General features: G+C 38.8%; 1 protein-coding gene across 2 annotated transcripts in view; it reads right to left on the reverse strand.

Moving 5' to 3' along the window:
* hdac7a (histone deacetylase 7a) overlaps nt 1-15,663 on the reverse strand; it is a 120,794-nt gene that overhangs the window by 63,007 nt on the left and 42,124 nt on the right. For both annotated transcript variants that reach the window (XM_041798938.1, XM_041798939.1), the window contains exon 2: nt 13,594-13,662. The gene's annotated coding sequence lies outside the window, so the exon portion shown is untranslated. The remainder of the gene's footprint in view (nt 1-13,593; nt 13,663-15,663) is intronic.

Here is a 15,663-nt window from a genome sequence, read left to right on the forward strand (position 1 = left end):
ACAGGGGTTGCAGGCGTGTCGTTTGTATCTTACTGATCTGACTTCAAAAACCCATCAGGAATGTAGAGTAAGATTTAACAACAGACAGGAATGAGTACAATTTCTCCTCCAGTACTGTATATTCACGTCGCCTTGAAAATGTGTTTCCATCAGTGATGTTTTTAACCCTTCCGGCTTTCACATCCAGAGGCTTTTTAGTGAAGTTGTGGGGAGAGAGCAGAAGCCAGTGAGTCTTGAATGTAGCTTTTCTCCTTCACATATTTTTGTTGTTTCTGCTTCTTCTTCATTTGTTATTCATTAGCCATTGGCAAAGAGTCACGAGCACCACCGCCACCTGGACTGGGATGGAGAAACCACGTGGAAGATGTGTGGGATTGCTTCTTCCTCCATTCAGAAGTATTCGTCATGTGACTGCATGCATCAAACCATGGGTCTGGACAGTGACAGTTCAGGACAAACACATGAACATGTTCACTGTTACTACTCCAGAAGGCTGTAGAAATTTTTCTCAATCATTGTTGTGCTTAATGCTTCTGAAGTTAGACCGTCAAAGGTTTGAGTTTATCAGGTTAGCAGCTTCACTTGAACATTTCCTCACATCAGTCCAGTCTGTCTGTCTCTCATCACTCTCCCTCACACACAGCCACCCTCACTCCTGCTCTCCTTCACATCAAACACATTCTCCACATTTCCACCGCTGATAAAGCCGTTCATCACAGCAGCTCACTCAAAGGGATCTCCCTCTTTATCTTCAATAACACTTACCAAACACAGTCCACCTTTATCATCACAGCCCACAGTACACTCACACCCGGCACTCACACTTACACACAATGAAACACAGCCGCAGACCTGACAAATGTATGCTAATGCAACACGACTGCTGACTGACTGCATCATTTCATCTCCACTAACGAATACTTCTCACCACTGATGATGCTGAGGAATTAAAGTGATTCAGCTTCTCAAACACTGAGTCGTGATACGCTGATTACTTTGTGGCAGCATTAAAGAGATGAGTGCAAACATCTATGATCTACAGCTTTTCTGATAAGAATGATTATCAATGTTTATCTTACTGAAAGTCTGATTTAAAGAAATAAAGAAGCACTGAAAATGGGTTCTAGCTTAGTCAGCCATTAGAAAATCAACATCTTTTCACTCTAAACAGTTGGAAAAGACCTTAAATTTATACAGTTAATCGCATGTTTTTGGGCATGGATCATTCATGCAAATGTTTTTGCTCTCATGTCTCCAACCCTTAATGAAATATTATGTTTTTTTTTATTATTGTATTGCCTTTAAGTAGAGGATATGAAGATGAAATGCATAAAAATACCCCTTGAAAGTACCTCAAAATAAACATGAAACTTTCAGGGGTTAGCGGACTGCTGCAGAGTTTAATGGGTTAAACTGATTTAATGTAGCATCGCTGGGTCATATGATCCATTTTCATAGATTATTTATAGTCAGCAGAACAAATCTAAAGCTGTTAGACTGCCAGAGTATGAAACAAAGAAAAAAACTTATAAAACTTATAAATATTATTGAATTAAATTGCAGTCATGGAATAAGCCAATACAAACAGTCTAAAATGATCGGTTAGATATGTAGAGACCTATAAAAATAAAGAGAAAAGCCATCTGACTCTTCATTTTTCTCTCCAAGTCTTTATCTTATTCTTATTTTATCTCCAATCCTCTCGTGGTAAAAGTTAACATGTTCCAGGCAGCCAGCTTCATGAATATGCACAGTCACACTCGGCTGTCTGCACGGACAACAAAGGAAGAAGACATTAACATTCCTGCACATGCTCTGCACTCTGGTCAGGAAGGAAAACACACACTCACACACTCACACACAAACACAAACATAAACATGTGTATGTACACTTAAAATGCAGAGAAAAATCCCAGATATTGAAATAATGCCAGATCTACATAAGTATTAGTAAAAGTAGACAGGGCCGTCTATTACAAATAAAAATCACACGGCATATTTAAATATTTTCACTACTGTAATAGTGTTTTGCAGCGATTACTCAGTAAACAACACCATATAAACATTTTGCTTTTCCTTTATGTACAGGTTGGTTAACCAGCTGATAACTCTAGTTTAGAGCAGGTACTGTCACAGGAATACAAGTAGAAGTTTAAAGAGCAAGTATTTCCCTTGGACTAACCCTTAATATCTCTATATGAAAAATATATGCCTCATATTCTCCAGTCATGCATCTCAACTTTATGCATCTTTTGAATATTACTTTAAAAGTAGATCATTACCAAAAAGGATGCAATCAAGTCCTTAAAAAAGCCATTTCTGGCCCATTAACAACTCGTGACACAAGTTGGTGGTACTGCCCAGACAACGGCACACAGCTGACTGTACATCTGCCTCTAATGTGTCGCCTCTACCATCAATGCAAAGCCGAGTTTATAGCCCATTATCTGTAACTCTGCAGTCATGATAACCTTTACAGCTCTGTAATATGCTCAAAACTTCACAGTGAACTTTGAAGAGGCGTAAGGTATTAGACACAGCCATTTCAGATTCAGTTAGCTTTATTTATCCAGTGGGTGTGGCGTTAAAGTCAAAAATTCAGCTGCACAAAGTCAGCAGGAGTGAAGTTAAACTGGTGATAAACGTGCAACTTCACAATAAAAGTCTAGAGTGCTTTTACTGTGAATTCCCCCAACAGGATATATGGCAAAGTCAATAGCAGCTTAACACACCTCAGCACTGTAAAAAGTGAAATTTAAAACTACAGGAGCATTTACAAAGAAATGAACACAAGTGGCTTAATAAATAATTTCATGCTGATCTCAAGTGCTTGAATATGCTTTTACATGTATTATCCATTTAAACTTTTTAATACAGTAATATAATACTGTCACCGTAAGGGGAAAGAAAAATACTGTGATATGATATTTAGGCCTTATGGCCCTGAAAAGTTGCATTTCTAAGCACTAGAGCACAGTTACTTATTTTCTAAAAGTAATCAGACTGATAAATAATAAATAGCACATTTCAATATAGTGCTGTGAAATAATGTGGTTTATAAAGACAGCAAGAAGAATGGCATCATTCTGTGCTCAAGTATTTGATTTTTCTTCTGTTTTCAAGAAAAATTGATAAACACAAATGAGACAAGATTTGAGAGGAAGATTCCCTCAATTAGGGCTGGGCTATACAGACCAAAAATCAGATATTGGTATTCTTTAGATAAGCAGTTCCCAAACTTCTCAGCCTGTGACCAACAGCGTCAAAATAAGGTGCACGATGTTGCATAAAGCATCATGTATAAAACTTGCATTTTAGTTCGTTTTCATAACTTTTACTTACATTTAAGCAGAAAAATCTCTTGACAAATACATTTTTATTTTAAATTGAAATATTTTTAACAATATCTTATACAGTAATATATAAAATACATGATTTTAACTCATTAAATTTCTCTTTGTATTTTTGGAAAGCATCCTGCCACCTCCCTTCACTTTCCAGCGACCCCCCTGGAGTCCCGACCCCCACTTTGGGAACCACTGCTTTAGATGAATGGTAATATTTGGTATAAAATGTCAACACTTTTAGCTGCAAAGAAAGAACAACATCAGTTTCAAGTAAAATCAAACATTTGCCAAATGCCAAACATCACAGAGGTGTTTTACTGATGAATGACGAAGTTTATGAGCAAAAATTTAACAAAAAAAGCTCATTAGATGAAATGAAACATTAAACTCAGAATTCCTCATTTAGAAAACAGCTTCAAATAAATTATCTTGAGCATTAAGACCAATTTCTTTCCTCCCTGGTTGATATCAATTTAAATAATGTATTATAAATCGTCCACTGTATTTTTTACATTTAAAAATACATAGATGTATCTTAAAAACTCAGACCTCCCAGCCCCAACGTTCATGTATTTTGGTAAGATTTTGCTACATCTACAAGATTATGAACATAATTCATTCAGCATAGCAACACCACCAAAGACCGACTCTGTGCCCACACAGATGCATGGGTGTGGAGAGAAAGCCATCATGCTTATAAATCCCTGCACAAAAGCATCTTATTGCATCTATTATCCCCCTCCTTGTGATATCAAAGTTATTCAACTCTTCATTGTTGTGTTTTGTAAAGTTTACTGGACGACATCCTCAAGTCCTCCGCTGTCTGAGCTTCACGACAAACCCGTGAATACACAAACAGACATAGAAAAACAGCCAGACGTGTGCACACCCCCACAGACAGACACAGACACACATTAAATAAACATGCATTGTCTCTCTCCCCTCCTACACTTCCCTTGTGTTGTTAAAATGACACACAAACACGGAGATACGGGGTCAGATGTAAAGTCAGGAGTCCACCCAGATGGGAGGAGATCTTCTTACATCTGCTCTAACAACGGGCCATCTGATCCGAGGTCAGCGTCGGCCCCCTCTGTGATGTGGAGTGAATGTGAGCCGTCATTACTCTCCGCCAAGCTTTAGGTCAGACGAGATCGAAATACAACGGCGAGTCTGCTTCAGAGAACACGTGATCAGGGCCAGACTGATATATTGGGCTGGTATTGGCCTTTTATCAGATATCAGATATCAGACAGTCACATCATCAATGTGGGCTAGACCATGAGTCTTCCTGGCAGCGCCAGCTCTGAGCGGCATAAATAATGATAATTTCAAGTACCTGTTTAATGAAGGAAAAAGATATTTTTACCAGTGAAAGAGTACATTTTTCATCTGTATGCCTGACCAGATAATAGCATTTTACTTAAAGCAGTCACCAGGGTTTGAATGTTCAGTGTTCTTGGTTTTAGTATGAATGTTCAGACTGATTTTAAGGAAAAGGTAAAACACATTTACTAAAGCCTCCCTTGGATACAAGGTTTCTGGCATTTTATAGACATTTTAACTGTGGTTTTGTCATCAATATGCTCATCTTTGCATGTTAACGTCCACATTCCTGTGCACTGTTCCTATGAGATGCTCTAGGTGCTATCAGTTAGCAGGTGTTTAGAGAAAGATTTAAAGAGTACTGTGGAATGAACTAGAGCTACAGTGGTTATTAGTGGCAGTTGTTTATAGGTTATATGGTGGACTGTGGGCCTGTTCTTAACTGACAAAAATATTACAAATTACTTCAACCAACTAATAATTCTGATGCCAACCGATTGAGCAATTAAGTCAGCTAATTGCGCACATCCTTGCCCCGACTCCCTGATGAAAACAAAACCCTAATGGATGAAGATAAAACAGGGGGCACTTGGGTGACAAAATGTGGAACTGGTGGCACAGAAAACCTATTGTCTCCACTATATGGACAAAAGTATTTGGCCACACCCGTTAATTACTGATCCAGGTGTTTCAATCAGACCTGTTGCCACAGGACAAGTGTATAAAATCAATCACCTAGCCATGCAGTCTCTATTTGCAAACATTTGTGACACTAAATGTGTCGTCCTGAAGAGCTCAGTAACTTCAAATGGGTACTGTGATGGATGCAACCTTTGCAATAAGACAGTCTGTGAAATTTCATCCCTGTTGGATAGTCCAGAGTCAACTGTGAGTGGTATTATTAGAAAGTGGAAGAGTTTAGGAACAACACAGCTCAGCCATGAAGTGGAAGACACTGTAAAATCACAGCAGGGTCAACGACTGCTGAGGTGCATGGCGCATGATAGTCACCAACACTCTGCTGATTCCATAGCTGAAGAGTTCTAGTCTTCCACTGCTATCAATGTAAGCATAAAACCTGTGCGGTGGGAGCTTCATGGAGTGGGTTCCCATGGCTCAGCTGCTGCATGCAATCCTCACATCACCAAGTGCAATGCCAAGCGTCAGATGGAGTGGTGTAAAGCACAGACATTTGACTGTAGAGCAGAGAAAACGTGATCTGTGGAGTGACAAATCAAGCTTCTCTGTTTGGAAGTCAGATGGTGAGTCAGGGGTTTGTGGATGCAAGAAGGGCGTTACCTTCCTGATGGTATTATGCAAACTGTGAAGTCTACTTTAGGGGGGATACTGATAGGGGGCTGCTTTTCAGGGTTTGAGCTAGGCCCCTTATCTCCAGTGAAGGCCAATGTCAATGCTTCCAACTTTGTGGCAACAGTTTGGGCAAAGCAATCTTTTACTCCAACATGACTATGCTCCAGTGCACAAAGCAAAGACTATAAAAACATGGCTTGAAGAGTTTGGTGTGGAAGAACTTGACTGGCCCCAAAGCCCTGACCTCAACCCACCAACACCTTTGGGATGAACTGGAACAGAGATTGTGAGCAAGGCCTTCTCATCCAACATCAGTGCCTGACCTCATCCACAGAATGAATGGGCACAAATTCCCACAAAAACACTCCAAAATGATGTGAAAAGCCTTCCAGGAAGAATGGAGGCTATAAAAGGGGGACCAACTCCATAAGTACATGTATTTTAGTGCAATGCCATTACAGTCCCTGCTGGTGTAATAGTCAGGTGACCAAATACTTTTGTCCATAAATTGTATACTGAAGCATGAATGAGATACAGCAACAGAACAGCAGCTTCCATTAGAAGTTTCCACTTCCTCACTTAGCAGTCTCTAATGTACTAGTCAGTGTTTCCATGGCAACGCTAAACATGCATGTCATGATGGACAGAACATGCCCCGTTACATCTATTTCTAAAACAAACAGGTCTACCATACGTTAATGCTTGTTTTGTAATAGCATCAAAAGCGGAGATTAGAGGGAGTGAATGAGCTCTTGTTTGGCCTAAACTCCGGTTTAATGTTTCCTTTTCTTCCGCTAATCTTTCTCACTCCTGCTTTTGTCCGAGTAACTCGACCTCACTTTAACTTTTAATCAACAGGTTTAGAATTCAGTGGGAACAGAGATAATATATCACGAAACAACATACAGGGACTATTTTTACATTACACTGAGCTCCATTTGAGATTCTACTGGAGTGTTTTTGTTCCCAAACAGCTCTAAATCTCTAAATCTCAGCCAGAACTGATCTACTTACTTGTGCTGATCAACAACCCTGTGAAACCCTGCAGATATATTATGGTCACTCTGAACTCTGGGGCCCCTGTGCAGACACAGTAGTTGTGGTATTAATGGTGGTAATAGTAGACGGCGATGTATGAGGCAGTTATTTTTGACCTGCTGAACAAATGGCTTTATTGTCCTGCCTCTAGGTGCATGAAATCACTTGATATGTCGGGGCTAATGTTATATAATACCCTCTAAGGGGCCCCATGGCAGTGTGTGTGTTTGTTTTACTATTTATGGCTGGTAATTTTGTGGGACTGTGTTATATTTTTCTCCTTCTCTGTCACAAAGACTGTAAGTGTTTGTGGTGTTGCCTGAGGTTACGTTGTCTTTAATGTTTTATTAGTGTGTCAAATCCATTCCTGTTGTATTAACCTCTGAGCTAAAGGCTCCTTGCTGTGGTCAGCTGGCTGATTGGTCTGTTACTGGCCTTCAGCTGCACCCATACACTCCTCAGAATGACCCCTTCACCCTCTCCACACAAAAGTACACACAATTAATCCAGCTGAAATTTACTGAAGTTGATGGAATTGTATTCTTAAGGATTTATTTCTGTGGAATTTGGCTGAGGGAAATGTCCTTTTCACCCCTTTCTGACACACTGCTGCACACCAGAGGACTCACATAAGGACAGCAAGGCAAAAGTTATAATCATGCTTCTTTTGATCGATACGGACATCAAAATGAGGAATTGTCAACTCAATCACATACCTTTATTAAACTGAAACCCACTTACGTCTAACACTCTGCATACTTTGAGTAATAAAAAAATGATCATTTAGAATAATCAATGAACATGCAATCAAAATATATGAACAAAACAAGAGCAACACGGCATAGCAATTACTGGGGTGGGTAAAAATATCAATTAATCAATGCATCGCAATATTTCCCCCCTTAATTCAATATCGATTCAGCAAATCCTCTGAATCGAATCACCTCCTGGCCAGTGGGGGTCACTGTGCGTGTGATTTGCATTGAATGGACGGAGGCCGCACTCAACCAAACAACAACCAACCATAACCATGTTATGTGAGGTTTATCACAATTTCCAAGTGGAAAGAAATATTATTAAAGTTTACATGCACTTTACTTCCTCAGTACAGAACTGGCATGGTTTTAACTTTGGTACTCCTCATGCACAAATAAGTTATTATTGTGAAAATTTTTATTTTCAGATGTTTCACTGCTAATAATGTGAGGTGACCTACCACATATGTTCACATGGGCATGAAAATAATTATTAAAAATTGTCAACAGGTCATTTTTGTATTTCTACTTCTTACTGAGTCAACATCAAAGCATTTAAATCAATATAGAATCGATATCGAATTGAATCGCAACCTCAAGAATCTAAATCGAATTGAATTGTGAGGTTCTTAGCAATACCCAGCCCTAGTAATTACTTAATCTGTTATCTTTTTTACAATTGTTGGAGGAAGCCAAAACAATCATTGAAAAAGGAATTAATTACCCATCATTACATGACTAAACTGGTTTAATCCTACTTCTTTCAGTTTAGAAACTTTGCAAAATTCAAACCCGTACTAACAGGCCAGCATACCGAAATTTTAATCCACACCTTAATCTTTTTCCGGTTGGATAACTGTAACTCTCTCTGCACTGGCATCACTTAATCCTCTATTTCAAGTCTATAATCAATACAAAACGATCCTACTAGGTTGTTAACTCATACGCTTCATCATTTTCATATCACGCAGGTTCTTGCATGCCTTAACAGGCTTCCACTTCAGACCAGCATTAATCTAAAAAAAATTCAAAATAATTGAATGTAAGGCTCTGCATTTCCAGCTCCTACTTATTCTCGCAGGTGCCTCTTCTAATCATCTGATCAGGGCCTTTTAGCAGCTGCTTGCTCAAATTCTCAGGGCATTTTCTGTAACACCAGATCTGCTGAATCTGAAGTCTCTTTTGAACCTCATTTTCATAGTTAAGTATTCTTATAATACCCGTCTCCTTTTGCATTTTTGCTGGTGTTTGTGATTAAATGCATGTTTGTGTGATTTACAGTATGTGGAAATGTAGGTCATGTATGTTTGCTTGTGTTTAGAAAGTGCTAAATATGTGAAGTTCATTGCATCAAGTGATGCATCTTTGATCATTTACTTCTGAGAAGATAAATGTTTGTAAACTGCAGCATTGGCTCCAAGCTCACAGTCATGTTTAGATAAGTCCTGAAACAACAGCATCCACATTCCTGTGATCGATGTTGTTGCTAAATGAAATGGTTATATAAACTACAACCTGACACAGCCTACATACAACTTCATCCCCATTTTCTAGATCAAAATAGCAACAATCCAAAGAGACGCTCTATGCTATAAATCGTTTTTTTACCCCCCCCCCCCCCCTTTACCAGGGGCTTGAGGCACCCTTCTACCCACCTGGTCGGTACCCTAGGCAGTGCCACATCCACCCCTTACTCTGCCCTAAATGTGTGGACTTAACATTTTAACAGATATTTTCCCATGCCCCTGGTAATCTGCAAGGACATCCAGAGCTCCACTGGGTTGTGTCGATCCTCCTTCCCACCCAATGTTGTCCTCAGGGGGTTTACTAGCCACATCTATGCCTCATTTCAGCCTAAATTTTTGGCCCAGACATGCCTTAAAGTTCTGCAAAATACTGTATGGCATCTGAGGTCTGCTTGTCTTTGTTTATCCTCATTCTCTAAACTTTAAAATTTCATGCATCCTTAGCCACAGTGCATCCCAACCATTTTGGAAACTGAGACGTAAGAAGGCACTTTCTTCAATCTCATATTGATCACTGCCCGCTGAAGAAAACTGACTCAAAATCCTTTAATTCAATTCAAACAACACGATTAATTCCTCTTGGGGCAATTGGTTCAGAGCTGCTTGTAAATAAAAACAAAGATAAAACACTTTGGAACAGACAGAAACAATACCAAAAATTTATGTTTTTATAAATCAAGCCAATGAATAAATGATTGAACTGAGTAAGAGCAGTAACAGATCAGTCATAATGAGGCAGCTCATATTAAATATTATCTTGTAACATGCTTAAACTTGTCATTTACAACTGTAGTGACCTCCTGTTGGATTCTTTTGGTCTCCTAGTTTAAGAGAAGCATACAGTATACAGGGTAAGTAATCTGAGAGGCTGTAGGTCTATTAAAAGTAGTCCTGAACAGTTTAAAAGGCTGTTTGAAGCTTTTTAAATGGTAGTTTCACATCTGGTGCAGACTGCTGCCACCTTAGACTGTGAACCAGTCTCCAACTTCAGAGACAGCAGGCATCAGGCAGGATATTTGACTTTAAAACAGTTCCATGTGATGTTACAGGAGTGTAGTAATGGAAGAAAATAAGGTGTAAGGAGTGGTCGATTAGACATGAAGACAAAGGAGAGCCAGAGCCCTTGTCAGTTGTCCTGCATGGACAACACACATGTAACCAGATCCTACAGCAGTGGCCATGACCTCACCGGGTTTTTCCACACTCACACATACACAAAGAGCACATAGCTGGCCCTTGGTTAGCATACAGTCAGCGGAGCCTGGCACAGTGAGAACCAGCTTCCATTCACAGAGTCATGCATTGTAATCCTACACAGTGTGATCACACAGGCATGCTTCACAGTACAGAATGCTAATCTAAACTCAAAAAGGCAGGACACAAAGGAGCCGCCGGGTGGCTTGTTTCTGGCGGGCGGGGCGGCGGATCAAATGCGTTTTGATCTCAGGTACAAGAAGAAACTTTGGAGAGTTTCCCATGTGAGTCAGCAGTGACAAAGCAAAGGTCTGTCGATGTTTTTAAAATGGGCAACAGTGGAGGGAAGCATGATGGGAGGAATTTGTCATAAAGATACAGCTGCTGATGTCATCATGGAAACATGAAGGCAATCCAAATATGAGCCTCATAGTTTCACATCCAGCTGGAAATTTGGATTTGTCCTCAGCAGAGTGGAGTAATTCTTCACAGGTTGTGCTGAGTATTATGGCTGTTACAGTAGTTTAAAAATCACAAATTGATCAATAGACAACTCCTACTTTCATAACTGATTCTTGTTTCTATCATTTTAGGGCATTTTCTACTTAAAAGAACAAGTTTTCTGCTTTTCTAAGCTTTGGGTTTTGAACTTTTAATGGACAAAAGAAGAAATCTTATGTGGTTATTCTAGGCAGCCAGAAGAGTATTTTGTAATTTTTTTCAATGGATGAACATCATGATATTGAACTTTTGCCAATGTGATATGCAGATTTTCAAAAACTGATTTTAGCCAATAGCAGCACTGATATATGCCCACCTTTAACATTTTTAAAAACATCAAGTCTGTCAGATATAAGCTGCTCCTCTCATTGTGACAGTCCATTTACTTTAGAAGAAAAAAAATTGATTCTACAAAAAATGAGGGAAAAAAGTTATTATCTTTAAAAAAAAGTAGGCACTCGGTAACAAGAAACTAAAAATTGTGTCCCTGGATTGCACATAAACTTTTTGTGAAATGCACTTTGCACAACATAGCTTAAATATAGAAGCATTATGGTGCATTGTGTAGATATGTACGGCTGATTTACATGATATACTGATGATACGTTCATCAACACACTGGCTGTTAATACCTGCAGAAATCTGCCAATACCAACACTGTGCTAAAAATATCATGCATTCTTATATTTTAAAAGAACAAAATACAGAGTAAAGTCTTTTGCAAACTGAGCCTGACAACACCGTGTTTTATTAGTCATGTTTACAAACTGACGCCAAAACTTTTGTCCATTGTTTTTTTCCCAGAACAAGTTATGCAGGCGTATACAGCTCCCTCCCTTTCTCTCTCTCACACACTAAAACATCACTTTAAAATTAATTTGTGCATGTCAACCATGGTACATCATAGGTAACGGCCAGAATTTGTACCCACAGCCACATTAACAGAGAATGAATAAAAAAGTTGCCTTTCCAATCTTCAACTTGGCACAGCACCATGACTCACAAGCTTGTGCAAAAACCTTCAGGTTCAAACATCTCTGTCAGAAGTGCTTTTTTAAAAGAGTGAAAGAGCCACAATTTCATCTTCACTGCCTGTTTTCCTGGCAGTAGAAGGCCATACTGTGATTACACAATGCATAGAAAACTACTCCCAACCTGGTGTGCTAGGTTTGATTGTGGGCCACTTTAACTTGGTTTCGGATCTTCCCTTAAGAAAGGCTAAATTAAGAACAATTAAAACCCCTGTGAGCAATTGTTGGCATTTCTATTTCTATCCAGTCATCACAATTCATACAGAAATCTAACAACTGGAAAACATCTAAAGCTTAATTTGCACAAAAAGGGCCTTGATAAATCTGAATCTTTTTGATGTTTGCTGCAACAAAATCTGGAATTTTCTTGAGTTATTTATAGAATTTAAATAAGACTGATAAAAACAAATAATCAAGATTTCTAAAAGATTATTTCAAAGTTTACTTTTGGGCTTTTGTGTCTTCATTATAGGAGTGGATGGTGGATATAGTTGGGATCATGAGAGAGAGGGGAAAAACATGCGGGAAAGGAGTCATTTGCTGGATCCAAACCCTTGCCGCTCACATACTAGAGGAACGACCTAACCAGAACATCTGCTCCCTGTTCTGATAAAATCACCTGTTTAAAGGAATTTATATTAATGAGAGAGGTCAAACTGACACAAAATGTCATGTTAATCCTTCCACTTTTTCATTCTGCAAGATTTACTGGAATGCATGCTTTAAATGCAGGATCTGTAAATTCTACTTTTAAGGGACTCTCAGTCAACACAATAACAAACAATGACAATGATAATAGGGGGAATCATGGGGGTGATTCCCTCCAACTCTACTCTCTTACCCTCTCTATAAAAACAAACTCTGAATGGATCATAAGAAGAATGGGGGTGTTTGAGCAACAGAAAAAAAATGCAAAATTTGTATGTTGCGTCTTTGTGACATGTCCCATCTAAACTCTGAAAAATAAAAATTTCTCCAGCTTAAAAACTATTGAAAAATATGAGATTCTAGCAGTCATCTTAAATAAATTATATCACTAGGTTCAGTCATTTTTAATAAGCTTAGAACTTTACAAAGAACATACCTTTTACCTCAAATTTTTTGTTTTATAGTACAGGCCAACTTCGGCTATACATTTACACATTAAATCAAACGGTCACTCTCATCTGAAGGACTTCTTGACTCAAATGAAACCTCTGGAAGGTCACAAGCAAAACAACACATTAAACATGGCACAGGCAGTTTGCCTTTCCAACTAGGCCAACACCTGTTTTGCACTTTACTGCACTTCTTTGAGAATCAAACAGCTTAGATCATTTCTGCACTGGAAAAACTGCTGTCACCCAGCCTCTGTAATGCATGTGTACGTTGTAAAGAAAAAAAAAAAAAAAAAAAAAAAAAAAAGGCAGCCGTCTGTAGACTGGCAACATTTTTCCACTTAGTGCTGACAGCTGTGGCCGAACTTTAACACGTCTAAGTAAAATATTACCAAAGCCACAACACAACTACTTATTAAGCTTCAGTTGGTATTCAGTACAGTCCTTTTAGAGGTTAAGAGTCCTACCTGCTACTGAATGAAGAATGTTGTCCTCTCGGTTTGTCTTTAGGATGTTAACTGAGCTGCTGACTCCATCTGTGGACACAAACAGAGGAAAACATGAGTGAAATCAGCTCAAAAGGCATTCAGTAAAATCACAAATCTAAAGAAAAACTTGATAAAATACAGTTTCATGAAGTAAGTGATCTATAAAAAAACTCAAGTAAAAAAAGGAACTCATTCAAAGTATTCAAAGTACTGAGTTTTTTCATACCATAGGGCGCTGGAAAGTATGAGCTTTCCTTCATATGCACTCCTAATGCTTAGTTGTACATGGACTTGAGCTTGTCTAGTACTCTTCTAGTCATCTGACTTTTTTATCCTGAAGGTTACACATATCCATTCACACCCAGCCACACAATGATGCCATTAATATTAACTATTTCCATTCACACAACACTGATGCAGCAGTGGGAGCAATCTGGGGTTAAGCTTCTTGCTCAAGGACACATCAACATGTAGCTGCAGGAGAGGAGCAACTGCATTACAGAGCCGCAGGCATCCCTGTGCAAAGTCAACAAGATGATTTGAGTCTTGAACTGGGTTGCTGAATTTAAGGTAACGTCTTTATAAAAATGTGAAAAGCAACCTCAAATTTTGGATGTAAAGCTCAATAACTCTGACATCATGTTGAACTGAACATTGGGGATTTCTGAGAAAAATTAACTTTTGGAAGTCACTTAACATTGATCAGGGAAAAGATGGAAGAGGATGCACAGCTGACTTTGTTAGCTAGGTGCAAACACATGATGGAAATTTAATATTTGCATGCAATACCTGGTAAATCCATTAACCAGGTATTGTATGACTTTGTGCCAATTTCAGCGTAAGAAATGATCTTAACCTGAGCCGGCGGTGGCACCAGCACTGTGTTTTATATGTCCAGAGTATTATTACCATAACTCTGTCAAAGTTTGTCCGATCAGAAAAATTCCAACGGTGATGGAAAGCTGAGAATTGTGGGCATGCGCACATATATGGTTTATTACGGTACTCACAACCATATGACGTGGGCATTCATAGCAAAACACCAGAAGTATCATGAGACCGCTACACGGATTCTCAACACTGTAACTCCGGGAAAGTTTGCTCAATCTAAAAAAAGCCAACGCTGACGGAGAGCTGAGAATCTGTGCTTTCCAGCAATATATGATGTGTGGTATATATATTACGGTAATGTGGAACAGCACTGCGAAAATGGCAGCTTTGGCAGAAGACGAGGGAGAAAGGAGAGTGAAGGAAGAGAGTAAAAGGAGAGCGAGCAGGAGTGGTGTTTGTATATCGTTATCTTTACAGTGTGTTTTGCACACCCAGAGTCCTAGACTCAAAAAATGACTGGTGATTGTTCTAAACATGTATAGGTTCACATTTCAAATGTTAAATCAAAACTTCATGTGCAATAACATAATTTCTTCTCATAAAAGCCATGAAAAACTAATCCGTTTTTGAGTTTTTCTTCTTTTAAACTGCTGACAATTCCATATAATGTGCAATAATCATTAACCAGATGTTGAAAAGTCAAGTTCAAGTACTCCTGGGAAAAGGGACCAAAGCTCTCAGACTTGGGGCATTTCCTGACTATTTACAGCCATAATGACAAAATATGTCCAAATCACCATTTTTAGACTCAGTAGGTAAAGGGTTAAGCACTAAGTTAAAATGACCCTTTAACTTACCATTTACATAAAAAAGGCCCGGAAATACATCTTTAATTAAGTTTAGAAAAGCAAAATCAGTTCCTTGACACCTACAGTGTCTCCAGACATTACTACTTTCTTCCTCTTCTGTCATCTAAAAGCGGTGAGCACACATCTTCACCGGAGCCACTGTGCGTCTGGCAGAAGTGCTGCTTCACAACCAGGTAATGGAAAAATGATGGAAACAATATATTGTAAAATTGAGACTATGGTTTCATTTAACAGTCAGGTTTTCATGACTTAATTACTGTGTGGAAATTTGGAAATCATTATCCATCCCTAATGAAGACAATGTGGTAATGTTAGATAATTTATAGCTTAGACATCCTCTGTTTGCCAT

This window comes from Cheilinus undulatus, linkage group 11, assembly GCF_018320785.1.
Source record: "Cheilinus undulatus linkage group 11, ASM1832078v1, whole genome shotgun sequence".
Classification (NCBI taxonomy): domain Eukaryota; kingdom Metazoa; phylum Chordata; class Actinopteri; order Labriformes; family Labridae; genus Cheilinus; species Cheilinus undulatus.